Here is a 15,005-nt window from a genome sequence, read left to right as displayed (position 1 = left end):
AATTTTCAGCCCACATTAATTTTTACTCTTTTAGTTTTATTAATAAATTTTAAATTTTAAAAAATGTGATATATTTTATAAGCAATTTTATCTTAATATTTAATATATTTTTTACTATTATTTTTAATTATTTTCTCTTATTATATTTCTCTATATATTTTCTTTTATTTTTTCTTAATTATTATAAGGATATATTTAGAAATAAAAACCTATTTCTAACTATTTATCATTTTTAATTAATTTTAACTATTTATTTTTTATTTATATATTAGTTATTTAAAATTTTATAATAAGAACAGAAGAAGTATTATTATCACTGGCACTGCTAGTATTTTCCTAGGAAGAATGATGGAAAAACAAACTAGAAATTACAAATCCCAAATCAGGTTTGGTAACATAATTTTATTTGGTACTGACAAATCTGAATTTACAAATGACAACAAATTTTTGTTGATATTTTTTTATTTAACATTTATAAAATTCTAGTTTCTTTTTTTGTCATTGTCCCATTTTCTTTCCCAAACCAAACCTGATTTGAGATTTGTAATTTCTAGTTTCTTTTTCCATCATTCTTCCAAGAAAAATACTAGCAGTGCCAGTGAATAGTAATATTTGATATTTTATGTTTTTAGTGTGATAATTATTAAAAAAATACCTAAAATTATTATGATAAAATAAATACTAGGACTGGCTAATAATGGCTGCCAAACTGCGGATGCTTATAAATCACGTTTTTTTCTCCATGTTTCTGTTCAGCCTCCAGATGTGTTTGGATTGGCTGTGGACAAAACTGACTTCTATACTAACTGACTTTATAACTAAAATTAGAGTAAAATTTAGATAGTTTAATACAATTTATGTTTGGATAAGTGCTTATAAAAAATCAGTTAGAAAGGTTAAAAGTTATTTTGGATGATTAATAGAAAAGTAAGTTTAGTTGTAAAATGACTGAAAAATATATGAACTTTATTAAATAGTAATGTTTGATATTTTATGTTTTTAGTGTGATAATTATTAAAAAAATACCTAAAATTATTATGATAAAATAAAAATAGTTTATTTATGAAATTATAAAATATTTATTTATTTTGTTCCCAAGTAATCCCTTTAGTGATTATATATATTAAGGAGTTTTTATTGATGAATAGTTTTAATGTACATGATTAACAAGAATATTTTAGACAAGACGATATCAATTTATTATAAATAACTAATTTAATTAATTTTATTAATATCTTTAAATTAGTTATTTAACTCTTATATTAAGAATATGTAATATCAAATTATTGGGTTTGTTAGAAGTAATTTTATCTTTTTTATTACCATCTTTTCTCTCTTCATGTTTGTGACGGCAAAAACTCAAAAAATTGGCTTTAGTGTTAGGCTTTGTTTTTACCCAAAAGCTTATTTGCAAAAACGCTTACCCAAATATTTGTTTAAGCATTTATCTGCCAGTAACACGAGTTTGCGACTTTGCGTCATTTCAATGTACGGTTTCCGTTGAAAACGTTGATCCAAACATGCGTTCCCCGTTTTGCACAAATCTGAAAACTACTTTCTGTGAGGCGTAGAAAATTGGAGGGTTTTCGTTGGATATTTGCACTCCGCAACATGCAAACACACTGTTGAGCTTCTTTTATTGTGTCTCAAACGATCCTTTAAATGCTTTTCACCTTGCTGCTCATTGACTATGTGCAACTTTAAATGCAGTATCTACAGCTCTTCTGAAATTTTTTTCAACCTTCCCGATGTAATATGAAGTTAAAATAAATTTATGTAATTCACCAAAAAATAAATAAATAAACTTATGTTTAATTTGTTGGTCTTGAATGTAAAAACTAATTTTTAGTATAATTTACAATACAGACTAATTCTTATATCTAAAATCGAAAGTAATAGTATATACTACGAATACATGTTCAGGAAAAAAAAGACTACAAATTTAAGCTGGCAAAAAATACACAGACTACTATAAAAAGAAAATACGGAGTACTAATAAAGGCAAAATATTTTTAAAATTATTAAAGTCTTTTCCCCGAAGAAGAAATGCTTAAATTAAATTAAACATGAAAAAGACAAACAAGGCACGTAACTCGTAAGCACATTAATGGAGGGATATAATATTAGATAGAGTAATTGCAAATTGGAGAGGACGTGCGCAAAAAAAAAAAAAAAAAAAAAAGAAAATAGAGAGAGAGACTAGAGACATTAATCTGAAATCATAGACACCCAGCAAAGTAAGATAAATCATACTTCTCTCCCCTATTTATAAGTTATTTTTAATATATTTTATCAAAATAAAAGAATCTTAGATATTATTAATTTATTTAAAAAATTAGTAATTTTTTAACTTTATCTCTTTTAAATAGGATGGGAAATAATCACTTTTATCAAAAAATAAAAAACGGCTTTTGATGCCACTAACAAGCCACCATTCTCATGGGTTTATTCTACTTTTGATTAGTTGACACTTTTAATTAAAAGAGTAATATAAAACGTGCACGATTGATTTGGACCTCAATTATGAGCCTCGTCAAGTGAAGGCATAATTGAGCACCCCATTTGAAAAGAATCTTAAATCATTGGCCCTACATTATTGTCTCGGGGTGGGATTATAAGTTGGCGGACCTCATCGTTTTCTCTAAAAGTGATTCCAAGCTTTATCAAAACAAAAATATCACCTATTTGTCAAAGTCCTACCTTTCCAACTTATATATTATGTTGCGCCTATTAGATTTTTCTCTCTTTTTTCCCCAATAAAAACACTTTTATACAATGACTAAATTAGAATACACCCAAAACAATAAAAAAGATATTTATAAATTATTTATCAAATCCATAGGAGAATTTGAATGTAATCTTTTGTTTTTTTGAGATATAAGGTATATTTTACCAACTAAATTACCATTTACTGAAAAGTTTTATTTTTAATTTTAAAGTGGTTGGGTTGTGATTTATATATATATTTCTAAGATTTTACTATTAAATCATGTGTTAATATTTTATTTGTTGGTATAGTCAATCATGATTTTATTTTGTTGGTTAAGTCATTCTTTACCACCTCCTCAAGTCTCAGCATTCTATATTTAGTTTTTATACCTTTATTAAAATATTTAACTAATACATCACAATTACATCTATGTTTGAACGAATATAACTCATCTTGTTAGAATCAATACATATGAGTAAGTGGCAACCAAGAAGTTAATTAGCTCGACTTTTATAGTCATTGACCATTAATTTTACGAAATCTGAATAACTGACTCTCGAAAATTTAACAATCTTCACGAAAATAAATAGTTTAAATTTTTAAAATTAAATTGTTAATTTTAAATTGAGGTCAAAGTTTCCATATCCTCTGCCTTAGCATTATCATATTTTAACATGCATAGACTCGTTATAATATCAAGGATTCTTCACTAAACAACAAAGAAAAAAAAGTGTACAGAATCTCGCGAGATCTTTGAGAATGTGTCGGTTCTAAAAATTGAAAATCAATCGGTCACTAATGCTTCATCTTTTAACACGTGGCCCACTTTTTAATTTCAATTAATTATACAGATCATCAAATTTATTGACTAATCAAGTCATAAGATATGTCGGGGAGAAATTCGTGAACATGAGTGGCCCGCGCGATCGATAGGGAAATTTTATACCAATAAAAAAATGTTAAGTGTGAAAATATTTTAATTATCCCCGGAATGTCATGTCATTTACATATTGACCAATAGAAAATTTTAAATTAATCAAATAATAACTTGTGAGCATATGCTCTCTATCGTCATTAGTATATTTCTTTTTTCCTCTACTTTTTTATCCCTATTTCAATTACTTTAAAAAATACCAAAAATAGTTAATGTTAGGTCTCATAACATCTTTCTCCCATCCGTAAAGTTTGAATCCCTTATAATTTTGCTGGTAAAAAAAAAAAGAAGAAACCCTTATAGTTTTATTTACATGGCGCCGGCACTGCCTTGGATTCCTAATATTGGAAATAACCGTGAGTTGAATTTGTTTTTATATATTTTGGTCCAAAGAAATTAACTTTATGCATGATATCTCAATTCGTTTCAACTATTGTATTTATTATTTTTTTCAAATTGATTTATATATATGATCTAATATTATATCAGAGTATTATACTCTATTTAGTCCTTTTTTTATAAAATCCCAAAATTTGAATTAGTTTGGTCTTTTTTATAAAATTTTACTTAAGGGTGTTTGAACATTAAATGTGTCTCTATCATTTTGCACTTAATTATTATTTTTTATTCTCTCTTCTAATCTTTTTATTATACTTCATTCACTTTTAGAGTATCTTTTATTTCAAAAGTTATTACTAGCATTTTTCAATCTTGTTTACTTCCTCATTAAGCAATGACATATTTTTTAAAAAGGTTCAATTTTCATATATTTATTTCTTTTAAGTAATTTTAATTATTCTTTTAAACCATGTAACTGAGTTAAAAAAATATCATAAAAAGGACCAGAAGGAGTAATTAATTAAATTGTTTAACTTTCTTAATTTATCTAAATTACTCAAATTAATTTTTATATTAAAAACCGAATGCGGAGTTTTAATGTTACATCATCCAAGAAATAGAAGCCGAATATGAGTTTCATTTTTAGTGCACAGAAGGAAGAAAGATACTTGCATTGGGCACCAAAAATACACATACACACACAACGACCACGCAATTACAGATATACTGACTTTTGGACGAGTCATCACTTTGACGTATGGCGCCATCTCACTTTCATATGGTGGACATATCATGGGGAGCATCATCCATGATTTTGTCTAGGTTCAAGCAGATAAGTTAAAATATTTGTAGTATGGTCAAAAATATATTAATTATTATTCTGTTGTTTTCAAAAATAATTAACATCATGTGCGTTTGCACAAAATACTCCAATAAAAAAAGCCCAATTGTTAATTAATCTCATTTCGTTCATGTTTTATGACTTGATAGATTCCAATAATTTGCTTCAGACATGGCGAGCTAACATTCAAATGAAAAAAACGGTAAAACAAGAGAAAAATGAAAGGGACAGGAAGAAAGATCTGCAAGCACAAATGAAGGCCCAAACAAGTGTTACGCGTACATACATATCCTATCTGCTATCTTAAACATAACAACTAAAAATTAGTTAAATTACTTATTTATAATAAATAAGTATTGTCTTATTTAAAATACTCTTGTCTATCAAATGTCATTTGGTTAAATATTTAACACGTGCAATTATTATAAGGATTATTTTAAAAAAACGAATAAATATAAGAGACAAAATAAATTAAAATCTTATATTTAGAATTAAATTAAAAGTCAAACTAACTCTTATATTAAGGACTGGAGGTAAGTTCCGGTCCTTAATATAAGACCCAGTTAACTAATTTGAGTTGATTAAAATGTTAGTTAAATTAGTTAATATAATATGTCTTTTTCTAAAATATCATAAACATATTTCTTAATTTCTTAAGCATTATTTTAAAAAAATAAATAAATATAAGAGATAAAATAAATTAAGAATTAGATATAACAAATGACTTAATTATCCACAAAGCTGAATAAACTACCGCGTGAACACAAAGCCCACAAATGATCAATTCAAATCACGTCACCCTCCCCCCCCCCCCCCCCGGGCGGTGTTTGGAGATTGGAGATAGATAGAAAAACACGCGCTTGTTTATCTAACTTTCTTGAAAATATGCACGCAACATGATGTGACGAGTGCCAACCCCCCAAGAGAAACGACTTCGCTGACCTTTATTTTTTCCCAAAAAAAAAAGATATTTTATTTTATCATATTCGTCGGATGGCGCGAGAATTATTGCAGTGTGTACACCAAAAACAAATCCATACAAGTTTTCTATTCTTCGTGAGTTCTCTTGTAGCTGGGAAGCAATCTTTTCCAGCAGTTTCTCAGCCGGCACTTTCATCCAATTGCAATCATCTTGCATCATGTCGTCAAATATTCAAATTCATTATTCATGCTTTGTTACCTTTGACCCGATTAATTACCTTTGGAATAAATGCTTTTCACGAGATATTGGCTTATTATGAGGATGTGTTCACATTGACTATTATATTACTAATGTATGATTTGAGTCTTGGAGGTTTTAGAGTTCAGAATTTAGGCATCCATTTGGTAACGGGGAAATGAAAAGAATGAGGGGTGAAGATTTTAATAAGTTCAATTTAAAAAATTAAAAAAATGAGGTCAAAATTTTTCTTCCCCTCCACTCCAATTCCCTTATATCAAACAACAGGTCTAATTCCTTCGTACCAAACATTCGGTAATCTAAGGATCTAAAATAGTGAATTGGTTGAATCAAGAATTAAGTGAATGGTGAAGATTTTGTTATCATGATGATGGGAATCTGGGCTACTCCTTTTGCCTCTGCTGATCTGTACGTGGACTTGGACTCTCTGTTGTCTGGCAAAAACATGACACTAAGGAAGTACCAACAGTTTTATAGTGTGAACATGTGAAGCATTGCGGAGTTGAGTTCCCCTCTTATTTTTGTGGACTTTGCCTTGTTTTTGTCATATGGATTTTGGTTTTTGTCTGTTCCATGTATTGTTTGACGTGTACAAGTGACAAAAGATTCTCATGTGATAGAGTTGGAATAGGTTCGCCGGGGAACGATTAGAACGTTAGCAATGGAATTGGGCCCAGCAATAAGGAGGAGTTGAAATAAATTAAGGGTAGGCCCAAATTAAAATTGTTTGCGTCTGGAGCCTAAGTAGTTTAACTCAATGGGCCTTCTATATGTCGCTGCAGGCTCTGGGGCCTGCACCTGAATCATTCTCTTGCTCCGTCATTGTCTAAGAAATTAATTGTCCGAACACAAATGTTACAATTTTTTTTAAAAATACTTGAAGACTAATCTCCTTTCAGACAGGATTGTTAGGATTAAAATTCTTCTCATAAGTATACTTGCCAATATTCGAATTTGTGTTCTCTTTTTTAATTACAAAGGTTTGGTATCTCAACCCATAGCTAGTTGGTGAAAATATTACGAATCTAATATAGTGGGAGTTTCACATTTCATGCACAGAAATAAAATATTACGACTCTGCAGCTACGTGAAGTTGGAATTTGAAACTCGTCCTTCATGAAGCTGAACCTCCATATTTGTGGAGCTTTTCGACGAATGCTCTATTGGAACCAGCTCAAAGCTAAATATTTATTCACTAAAAAAAAAACCTGTTGAGACATTTTTTTAACCTAGATATAATAAGAAACAAATTGCTCATTGTTTTGTACATTTATTAAAAATGTTCCTTTTCATCGTTAAAAGCAAACAAGTATCCAGCAACTTTCCTCATTTATTAGCTACCCCTTCCGGTTGATAATATAAGAAGTTAGTTAATTTTTTCCACATACCAAGAAATGAAAGTTTAGTCATTAATATTTCCTAAAATGATAAAGTTTTTCTATTTTTTCCCTAAAAAATGATAAAGTTGTTTTTAATGTTACACTTTTATTATCTCTCATCTCTCTCATATATTTAATGGGGGTGAGAGCGAAAAAATCACATTAATTATTATGAGAGCATTTTATATCTTAGAACCTAATTTCTCCAACGAACATCTTATATTATATATACGAAAGGGAGTACTTGGCTAATCATGCTAAACAATTAATATGGATATTTCTTTAAAAAAAATCTAAAATATATTACTCTCTCCGTCTCTTTTTATAAGCAATATTGGACCTTATCACGTAGGTCAAAATGTTAGTTACAATTGATTAAAAACAATAAAAGTGTAAAAATTAAAAGTTTTTTTAATCTAAAATACCCTTATTTATTGGGAGGAGAGCATAAAAAAGAGAATAAGAAAATTATTAAAACAAAGAGAATTATGGAAGAGAGAGAACGTGTGATAAAGAGATAATGATTTGTAAAATGAGATAATAAATATATCGAGTATTAAAATAAGTAATTCATTACAAAAATTTAAAATAACTTATAAATGTTGCTTATATTTAGAGACGAAGGAATATCATAGTTATTGCTTTTATAATTAACTGTATATGTGATGCGGAGGGAGTAAAAAATGATGACAAGGAGAAGAATTCAATTGCTGGTCTTCTATAATATACTCCAAATCCCTATGGGGTTACTGAAAAAGAGACAAGGCCGCTCTATTAATTAATTGTAGATTTTTTGTTTCTTTGTAGCCTTAAATTTAGGGATCACATGAAGATGATAATGAATTATATTCGGAAATTAATTAATTAAATGATAATGAGGGTAGCTATCTACGCGGGGCTCCACCAGCTTCCCCATGGGTAACTTCAATATAGTTGCTCCTTCTTTTGTTGAGTGAAATTTGGAGATTTGGCATATTTGCTCCCTTATTTAGCTACTTGGTCAATTTTACAGCTTCATCAAGTTAAGGTTTCAACCCTTTGCAAGATTTAAGATTGTTCCCTTAAAATGGGGGATTTTGGTTCCATCCACTGCTCCAATTCCCCCGCCACTTGGGCAATCTTTCTCCATCTCCTCTTCCCCTTAATTAATTTATCACCCATCAATTATTATTATTATTCCAACAAAATTACACCATAACACAAGAGGTATGAAAATATTAGTAGCCATGGTGCATAATCAATCAATCAATCAATTATATTTTTGAAAACTTGTACTCCTCCGGTCCTTAATATAGGACCTAATTTTTAAGTTGATTTTGATCTTAAATATAAGACCTATTTCTCATATTTATCAATTTTCTCTAAATTACCCTTATGAATACTCCCTCAACCATAATCAAGTAGAAGAGGGAGATGGGGTATTAAGAAAGATGATTATGGTGTTTTAGGAAAAATGTGTCACTTTTCTTATAATTAACTAACTTACCTAACTTCCTTAATATAATCAAATTAGTTAAATGGGTCTTACATTGAGGACCGGAAGAGTAATACCCAATTCGTTTAAAAAGGGGTCGGGTGTGACATTATGACATCCAAATATATTCAATTAATAAGATTTGAATAATATTTTGATTGGGATTTAGGTACATTGAATTAAATGAGGAGCATCATTATTAAATGAGATTTCAATTAGAGACTTAAATGAAGAAATTAATAATTAATTTTCAATTTGAATAATATCTTAATTGGGATTTGAATATATTAAATTAAATAGAAAACATCATAATTAAATACTATATCAATTGGGGGCTTAAATGGAGAAATAAATTATTGATTTTAAATTTTCATATGCTCCTCCTAATTTTCGAATCTCTAATTCAAATATAATTTGAATGAATAAAAAAAATCACATTTTTATAATAAGTGAATCTTGAGCTACCTTAGATAACACAATTTATTGAAATTTAAAATTTAATTAAATATTCTAGTTTATGTATTGTACGGGGGAGAAAGTTCTCGTTTTCTTAAAAATCTGTGCTCACAATGCTCACAAATTTATGTTTATAATTTGGGATAAAAAATTACATTTATATCTGCTCATATGTATTCTATAATGTAGAGAGTGAAAATTGTTTGAGACTACTTATAATGGATAACATACATATATAGTGATATTAATATTAAACCAAACAATATAATAAAATATCATAGTAGTATTATGGTAGTAATCTCTTTTCCTTTATGATAGGTCAAAAACAAGGGGATTAATTTTAGTTGGTGATTGTACCCTTTTTTTTTTTTTTGCCTGACCCTATAGAACTTCAATGTATATAATCACGTCCAAAGTGAAATGATCATGTAATTTTTCGAACCTTATTCAATAAAATATGTCAGAATGGGTCTTGCTAGCTAATTGTACACAGCACATATATATCACCTGTTTTGTCGGTAATTATTTTCACTTAAAAATTTTATACAATATTTTTTTGGGAAAATTCTAATTAAATCTATTTGAAATAGAAAAATTCTAATTTAAGCCTACACTTTTAACAAATTCTTAATTAGTCCAAGAGGCCTAATTGGGAATTTTTAAATATTTCTAAAAGACCAAAATACCCTTCATAATTAAAAAGCCTAATGTTAGTTTTAATTCTTTTAATTGAATTTAACTAACATGTTTTTTCTTTAAACACTATCACATGAAAATTTGGCCAAAAATATTATCATATAAAAAACAAAAAAAGAAAAATCACAATTATGACCAATAAAAAGTAATTTAAAATTCAAGATAAAAAAATACATAATTTCTAGATATCTATAGAATTGCAAAAATATGGGAACTAATAAAAATTTTACGATTTCAAATGTAAAAGATTAACAAGATCAATATATTTTTTTGTGCGAGAAAAAATCAAATCAAAGATTCATGGAATTGTTGAATATCTATCAAAATTAATTTTACTACTTCACAACTTACATTGTGACTCATCAATTCATCTTTAATTTTCCGGTCTCTAAGATTTATTCAATATCAAATTTTATTATATAAAAAAAACTAAAAGCCATAAATTCTAGAGTTGACATAACGTTCACAATTACAAAACACACTTTGACATAAAATCTAAAAAAGACCATGTCCTCATTAGTAAATCTATTAGAATAATTAAAACTAAAATCAAATTTACACCTACTTTCAATTTTCCTTTTTTATTACAAAAAGGCATTCCGGTCTTTTAGCAAAATTTGAAAATCCCTAATTAGACCTTTTAACCTAATTAGAATTCGTTAAAAGTATAAGTCTTAGTTGAAATTTCATTATTTCAGATGGATTTAATTGGGATTTTTTTTTTTTTTTTCATAACGTAACAAGGCATTGACCTTGTAAACATTAACGTTAAATAAGAATCATCAAACAACTGAAAGTTCAAAATTTACAACTCAAACTTCTATATTTACCATTTAAATGTCCTTATTTTATATTGACCTTTTTAGAAGTTCTTTAATAGTTATTCTCACAGTTAATAGGTGAAAGATCTAAACTTTAGATACCGAAATCCTAATCCATTCAAGCACATACAGTACTATTCTTTATTTTTGTAGCCTAACATCATAACTTCATAACATTCTTTTTAGTAATTTTATATTTTTACAACACACATTCTACCCTATATATTGCACAGTTCAACCACATTAATTGTGGCCTATTATTTAATTGGATTAATGTATATGCCTATGTCTAGCTATAGATATAAAGACAAATCATGCTTGACTAATCTGTTGGCCGTACGAATTGAATGCGTTTTACACAGAGGAGAGTCATACAGATCTAAATCATCCTCTCATGTCTTCTTTTTTTTTTTGGCGTGAACAAAGTCAGTTTGTTGATTTATGCGTATAATATATGAAATGATTATATGCTGTCAGCTCCAGTCTTTTAAATATAAGAGGTACTACTTTCGTTATTAAATATAAAAACTAGTTGATTAATTTGAATAGATTAAAAAAATAAGTTAACATAGTTATTTGTAATAAATAGGTGTTATCTTTTCTAAAATATCCTTACTAATCAAGTGTATTCCCAGAACTACTATTATTAGAAAGATTACTTTGAAAAAAAAAAGATAAATATTAGAGATAAAGTAGATTAGGATTTATATGAATGACCAAAATAAAAGTCAAACGAGTCTTATATTAAGAACCGGAAGTAGTAGATTATAAGAGATTTATTTTAATACTAAATATAAAATGTCTATTCACTCTAACTTTCAAATTTAGAATTGTTTTCTCAATGTATCCTTATTATCAAGGAGATTTCTATCAAGGGTGGTTCAGGTTCACAACATTAAAAAATATATTTTAGGGAAATGAATATATATTAGTTACAAATAACTAATTAAAATAATTATCTTAATATCTGTAAATTAATTATCTAGATCTTCCATTAAAAAACCAGAGAATTTTTTTTTTTTTTGTAAAAAAAGACTGAAAAGCTAGGCCGATAAATCCTAATGTGAGTGTCTGATTGGGAGGGTCTTATTATATAATATAGCAATTTGTCTCATTAATTAAGTTTTATCCAGTTATTAGGCCAACCCATATATATACAAGAACAAACATAAATGTTAGATATAAAAGATGCTATATACTTTTCACAAAAAAAGGGATGCTATATAGTAGCTAATTGAAGGCACCTAGCCAAAACTTGTTGCCTTGTTAGCCTAAAATTGCCTCTGCCATTTAGGGTAGTTAATAAATAGAGTGCTCAATAATCATTATTATTTGATAAAATTAACAAAGGGGAAAGGAAGAAAGAAAGATAAGGAGGGAGAGATTTGAGGAGGGAGGTTGGGGCCATGTGATCAAAGGAAATTCACGGCTTTAATTATATATTTGTTGGGCTCATGTGCAAACAGCAATATATGTCCGTCTTTTCCCTTTATTTTTTTTATATTAATAAATCAGAATGAAGATAAATTATTTTAACTCTATTGGTCAAACCATAAGTGATATATATGTGCAATGTCCTAGCTTTATATTTGACTGAGTTCAGATTCATTACCATTGTGGGAAAAGATACACAGTAACGGAAACTGGTTTTAGTACTTATCACATCGATGGGATTTACCTCCAAATACAGTTTCACTTGAATTATCAATGTACTAAGAATTATATAACAAAAACAAAATGGGTATATGCAATAAAATTCCTTGGCCTAAAGCTGTGAAAAGAAATGCTTGAGAAAATGAACAAGTTTGAATTGAATGCCTTGGATTCTATGTAATGGGGAAATGAAAAGCATGTGTTCTTGGAGTGCATTTGACTCAGGGCCACCACATGATTGTGACCAATTCAACCTTATAATTACTTCATAGCCACACATATATACAGTAATTCATATTCAAACCTACTGTTTGGTTCATATAACTCATCACCACACAGGGATCATCATCTTCCTCATCATCATCATAATGTCAACCTAACAGTCCAGGCATCCCCAGAAAAAAAAAAAAAAACTGTTTGTGCTTATGATCAATTCAAAACCATCCTTTTCAATGAAGAAACCCTAAAGATGCTTTATTAAAAAGGTAAATGGAAACCATCAATTAGTTCAGATTTATATGTTATACGCGATCATAGCTTCCAAGATGAGGTAGATTTTCATTTTCACCAATCAATTATAAATCTCCTCTCTCTCCTCTACAGTTTCATTAGCTTGCTTCCACTTTGTAATTGTAAATCATGAGTTCTACCCCTTTCTTCTCCTCCATTCTCTCCTACATGTAAAAGCCAGAACATGCGCAATTTAGCATCCCCAAAAGATGATTTCTTTCTTCTTTTCTAGCGCACACACAACAACGAACCAACCTATTTGAAAAAAAGGGGAAAAAGAAAGTACCACTGCACTGCTCTTTTTGATTAAGACAAGGAAAAGTTATTTTGCAGTTAATTAAACAAGTATCTCTTTATTAAATCACAAAAGATTTATACCTGCAAAGTACCTTGTTTGACCAAGGTTAATGTCAATGATTCGAGTCAGTTAAAGCTGTACATGTATTATCAGAAACATAGAATATATGACTCGCGCAAGCTGCGAAAGGATACGATTTTGTACTGTACCTTTTGAAAGGCTGTCGTTTAATTTACTACTTGCATTGCTGTAAGATATATATCTGCATTAATTAGTTAGGGAAACATTATTATTTTTATCAATATACACAGATATGTATAAACAGACACTTTGCATGCCATATATATAACATTAATGAGAACAACTTCAATTTGGTTTGAAGTAACCCGAAATACCTGAGATGAATTTCTTCTAAGATTAACTATATATATTTTTCTTTTGATTCAAGCGTTGGAACTTAGATAACGGATCCAAAGGGATTGATGCATGAAATTCCAGATATGAAATGGGAAATTCTGCTGCTGAACAAGGACACCACAGAAGCCTCATTTCTGGATATATGTTATGGGAAAAGTATACATGAAAGAAGGAAATTATAATAAGAACACTGCTGAATATCTCAGGATGCTGAAATCTATAGCACAATTGAGAAATATAGAGAATCTAGTCAAATAAAAGCAAGAGGTCAGTTCATTAGGTAATAATACTTACCGGCCAGAATTGTGCCATTCTGCAACAGTTTATGAAAGCAGGAAAATGGAATCAGAGTTGCGTAGTCACACATATATAAGAAGCCACCAAAGGAAGAATCCAAAGGGATAGCATGATCCCAATTCATTGGAAGAAGATTAAGATAAGAGAGTATGAGGCTCATCTCGCAAGATTTAGGATCAATGCGATCCCTTTGGATGCCTCCTCCAGTTGCAGGACAATACACTTAAACCATAAACTTCATCTTCTTCATTCTCTCTCTCTCTCGTCCCCCTCCTTGTGTGGGTGGAGGAAGGAGTGTGAACCTTCTATGTAAAGAGAACATGTAATGATATGCTTAAATCAACAAAGACTCTCCTGGTTCTTTTAAATTTAGACATTTTCAAAACTCTACTATAATTCTTTTATTTTATATATTTCTTTGGATTTGGCAAATCATTTAAATTTTTGTTTTTGAATAGATGCAGACCCCATTCTCTAAGAATGGAGACATACGGAAAGAAATTTTAGGGGGATGTGTGGGTCAGCTATCCATTACTGGAAATTCCTCAACTGGCTGGGCCACCATTATAAATATATTAATAATTCTATTCTCTTCCTATACGTTTTCTTTTCCTTTTTCCCCTTTATTTAAATGAAAGGGTTGTGGTCCAATGCATGTTCCCCCTTACATTTGCCTAACTCTATTAATACTTGTTTTACAATTCCTATGAATTGTATATGTACATATTTTATGTTTATTTATATACCACCATATGACTGACTAGCAACTAATCATATATAATAATTATAGTATTTACCACTAGGCTTGGTCAAAGATTCATATATGTAATTAAATTACTCGTCAGATAATTAAAATACATTTCAAATCATTCAGATCATAGCTATCATGTGCCTAGTTGCTGGCTGGTTTGTATTAATTTTTGTGGATGTGCTTGAGAGAGTAATTAAGATGAAGGGATGAGAAGGAAATATATAAGGTATTAGAAGGAAATATTTTATA

General features: G+C 29.0%; 1 long non-coding RNA gene across 1 annotated transcript; it reads right to left on the bottom strand.

Annotated features, from left to right (window-relative positions):
- Window positions 1-13,300: 13,300 nt before the first annotated feature.
- On the bottom strand, window positions 13,301-13,715 carry LOC114736139 (uncharacterized). The gene is made up of 3 exons (XR_003739333.1): window positions 13,687-13,715; window positions 13,501-13,553; window positions 13,301-13,382 (listed from the first exon to the last, which is right to left on the bottom strand). It is a non-coding gene; the product is annotated as an uncharacterized LOC114736139 (long non-coding RNA).
- Window positions 13,716-15,005: the final 1,290 nt, after the last annotated feature.

Source organism: Neltuma alba, unplaced genomic scaffold (genome assembly GCF_004799145.2).
Source record: "Neltuma alba isolate B1F8T4 unplaced genomic scaffold, ASM479914v2 tig00013313_pilon, whole genome shotgun sequence".
NCBI lineage: Eukaryota > Viridiplantae > Streptophyta > Magnoliopsida > Fabales > Fabaceae > Neltuma > Neltuma alba.
This window is presented reverse-complemented; position numbering and strand designations above follow the sequence as displayed.